Here is a 4,370-nt window from a genome sequence, read left to right as displayed (position 1 = left end):
CCCTGAGCGTGACTGAGGGTGGCATCGCAACCTCCCAATCCGCCCTGCTCTGTGCATGACAGGGGGCGGCGCCCCAACTCCCCAATCAGCCCTGCTCTGAGCCCGACCAGGGGCTGCACCTAGGGATTGGGCCTGCCCTCTGCCACTCAGGAGCAGGCCTAAGCCAGCAGGTCGTTATCTCCCGAGGGGTCCCAGACTGCGAGAGGGCACAGGCCGGGCTGAGGGACCCCCTCTTCCCCCCCGAGTGCACAAATTTTTGTGCACCGGGCCTCTAGTATTTATATAAAAGAGTGCACAAATTTTTGTGCACCGGGCCTCTAGTATTTATATAAAAGGCTAAGTGACCATCTGATCCTCCAACTGGTAGCTATAACGCACACTGACCACCAGGGGGCAGATGCTCAATGCAGGAGCTGCCAAGCTGCGGTGACTTAGCAGTGGCGGTTCTCAGGTGAAGCACCCTGGAACCAGAGAGGAGAGAGCCCAATTCCGGTGTGCGTCACCTGAGAACCACCCTCATGCAATCAAGAACCCGTCGGGGGATGTCCGAGAGCCAGTTTCGGCCTGATTTCCACAGGCCAGGCCTAGGGACCCCACCTGCCAGAGGGACTCCACTCACTCTGCAGATGCTCTTTGAGAGGCGGTGCCGCCCCAGATGTAGCTGGCCAGGGAGGGACTGCAGGATGTTGGCTCCAGGGCGTGTCTGCCCCATCTTGCCCAGTCCCTCCCCGCTGGCCACCTTCTAATTAATTTCCTCTCAATGTGCACGAATTCATGCACCGGGGCACTAGTTTAATAATATTTAATAATAATAATTAGCTTAATGCAAGAAGGACAAATGGGGCACGGCACCAATGTCAGCAGGTTCTCTGAGCATCTTGCTTGATCATTGAGTCCAACTCCATTTCTGAGGCTGAGAGTGGAGTCTTATCTGAAGGGACGGGAAGGTCTCCGTCAATGTCATGAGCAGGATGAGTCCTCGGGACAGGTGCCAGGACCCAGGGTTTGAGCACCCAGGTTTGGCCAAGCTGGAGGAGGGGCTGGAATAAGATGTGATGCCCAGGCCGAGAATCTAGGCAGGTCTGGCTCTGGGAGGCTGGAACTGCTCTGAATTGTCTTGGACTCTGTTGTGAGTGGAGGCACAAAAGGGGTGCAGTGGACAAAGGGGTGACTGCAGTGGCCAGGGGAGAGAGAGACCTCTCCTCTGAGGAGGGACAGGCCATCGGGTAGTCAGGAGCCTGGAGCACTCAGGAGATTTCTCTTAGATGATTGGAAGGCTCTTCAAGAAAAAAATAAAAAGTATAAAAAGTGAGAACATCAAAGTAGCATGAAAAGACAAAGAGCTGCGCCGTGTTTCACAGCCTAGCCAGCCTCTTTGCAGCTCTCAACCTGTTTCTTATCAAGCTGTGATGATGCCCACCCCCAGGGACGTTCCTCAGGCAGGCTGAGAAGTTAGGGAGGGCACCCTCCCCTCCTGTGCTCCCAACCCCCAAAATAACAAGTCACAAAATAAGCCATATGCCCCTATGCCCTACCCCTGCCACCCTCCAGGTAGCATGTCTCCGCTGTTGGGGCTTTCGAACCGGAAGCATTCCCATGGGGCTCGGGACTGCCCAGGGCTGTCTGAACCCACCCCAGCTGCGGCTGTGATGTTGTCCTTCTCTCGCTTGTCCCTCTGTTTTTTGCTACATTTAACACCATGGACTCTGCATCCTCCTCCAGGCCCTGGAGAAAGTGATCTGTGTAAATGACGAGGTAAACCAAGGTTACAGGCAGAGCATGATTGATTCCCCGGGGTTTCGTTGTAATAACTTTAATCCTCTGGAACTCATCTGGTATGAATTTAGGAACCGCGCAGCTTTCACTGAAATCCCCCCTAATGCAGCCCTCGCTCTGCTGGCTGCGGTGGTTATGGAGTTTGCCATGTTTATGATTTGGCCGCAGGCAGGCTCCTTATTAATGGGCCTTGAAAAGAGGGTGTGGAATGTCTAGGCGCCTTTTGTGCTTTTCTTGGGGAGGAAACACACAGAAATAGAAATATCTACCTTAAAGTGCGCTGGGCTCCTTTAAAGAGAAGTAAATCCACGGGCGGGTGCTTCCCAGGCCCCACTGGGGAGGAGACGCCTCTGCACCTGTAAGGTCTCTAGCTCAGGGTGCATGCAAGTCGGGAGAAGGGGCGGGATTTCTCTGCTCAGGTCTTTACACTGCTGGACCCACCAGGATTGACAAGAGGCCAGGGGGCTTGGGGATCAGCTATTTTAATCCCTCTCCTGGTCAAATCACTGAACCTTGGGAGGCCTGGGTCAGATCCACTCCCCATGCTTACCAACTCTGGACAGGCCACGCCCTCTCTGCCAGGCCATTTAACAAGCCCTTCTTGGAGTGGCCTTACAGACGTATCCTCCACGCTTGGCACCCTCTGGGCACTAGGGTATGAAGAGCAGGAGGGCAGAGGCTGTGCCACAGTGGTTGTGAGGTCTAGCGCACCTCTGCGCCTCACCTTCAGGGCCTCCTCTGCAAAACCGCCCGCCTGCAGGTGAACACGCACTGCATTGTGGGCGGAGAGGCCAGTGGTCCGCGTTGCCCCTGTCCAGGGAGATGAGTAAGAACTGTGCAATGTGCAACGTGCATGTCGCCTGGCAGTTGACACAGCTCGCTGTACATACACTTGCTTTTTGCAGCAGAGGCTGTGGTCAACGCTGTCTGTAAGTGAGGACCCTGGCACGGAGGCTCAACACTGCTAGTGCCGGCCTGGACCACAGCAGGTGGAGCTGCTGTCCAATAGACAGGCAGTGTGGCCCTCACATGCTCAGACAGCCCGGATTCCAATCCTGGCCACTCACCCTCTCTAGGGTTGGGCAAGTTAAAATGTCTCCTGTGAACCCTGAAAGAAAAAAACAAAACAAAAACCAGCAGAGCCTAGCAGCCATCTCTACACAGGGGCCTCTCAGCAAACGGAACTTCACAGAGAATCCTTTGTGCTGGACTGTCTGCCTCTGCCGCAAGCTGCGGGTCGGAGCTAAACTGCTGCCTGCACTGCTTCTGCCATGTGAGCCAGTCCTTACAAAGGAGTTCCTGGAATCCATTCTCAGTCAATAGGATGAGGCCTTCCCATCCCCATGACCAATCAGAATGGCTCTATTCTGACCAATCATTGCCTTTGCACCAAACTGTGAGGATTTGGCATTTCATTTGCATGTGGACAGACCAATCAGGAACCAGGGGTGGGGACTTCTGTCTACATAAACCACTGCCCTCCAGCTCTGGGGGCACACTTCCCACCAAATGCAGTTCCTTGGCCGGAGCTGAGACACCAAAGACTTCTTCTGAGAGGAGCTGAGCTGCCTAGCTAAGAGGGGCAGGCCTGAGGCAGCCGCAGTGCTGTGCTGTTTCACAGCCATGCTGTATGACCATTGAGCTGTCTGCACTAAATAAAGTTTCCTCTGCACTGCACCCCAAGTGGGGGACTCCTTTTGGCATTGAATTGGCACCAGTGACCATCAGTTGTCATTCCTAAACCCATTTTTTTCTTAGGTTAACAAATAGCAATAGAATTGCTTGCTTCATAGAGTCCATTTGTCAATTAAATAGGCAATGCATACCTATTTCCCAGCCAATGCATAGTACATGCTCCGTCCACCCAAGTTCAACTCCCCATTTCTTTCTACTGCTGTGTCTCATACGCTGACGTACCCCACTGACATTAAAGCAGTGGTAGCCAGAAGAGAATGGGCACCTTGAGGACTTGCTGGACATACTCAGACCTTCACTCTTGGGTCACCTGGTGGCTGGTGTCACCCATGCCCTCCTTGTCTGGCACTGTCTACTGTGTGCTCCGGATTAAGGGGCCTGTGTGGGCCTGGGATTCCAAAACCCACAAAGCAGTCATGTGGGTCCCCCCAGTGACATTCTTCATCCATGCTGGGCCTTGCCAAGTCATATGACCCAGCAGAAGGGCCTTATTGCCCCTGACCGGACATCCTGAGTAGCCTACTGGGTTAAAGAAAAAAAACATCCAGCAGTGAGGAATAGGGAGGGAGAAGGCCAGCTGCGAGAGCCAAGAGCCGAAACTGAACTTGCCAGCTCCCTGCTCTTCATCTTGCTAGTTCCTCTCCAATCTAGGCCTTACCTACATCCCAGCAGCTGAGGTCTGGATGGAGGTGGGAGTGCCATCCAGCAGGATCGGGGCAGCAGTCAAGCAACCCAGATGCACTGCAACCCTGGCTGAGCTGCTGTCACCGCAGTGACAGGGGCCTGGACCCCAGTGGGCAGTGGGGGCCGGTTGCTGGGGGGCTTTAGGGCAACCTTAGCCCAGAAAGAGCTCCCAGCCGTCCTCTCTCCTGCAAGCTGCTCCACTTGTCTCTCTGCTC

This window comes from Myotis lucifugus, unplaced genomic scaffold (genome assembly GCF_000147115.1).
Source record: "Myotis lucifugus unplaced genomic scaffold, Myoluc2.0 scaffold_206, whole genome shotgun sequence".
Classification (NCBI taxonomy): domain Eukaryota; kingdom Metazoa; phylum Chordata; class Mammalia; order Chiroptera; family Vespertilionidae; genus Myotis; species Myotis lucifugus.
Note: the sequence above shows the minus strand (reverse complement) of the source record.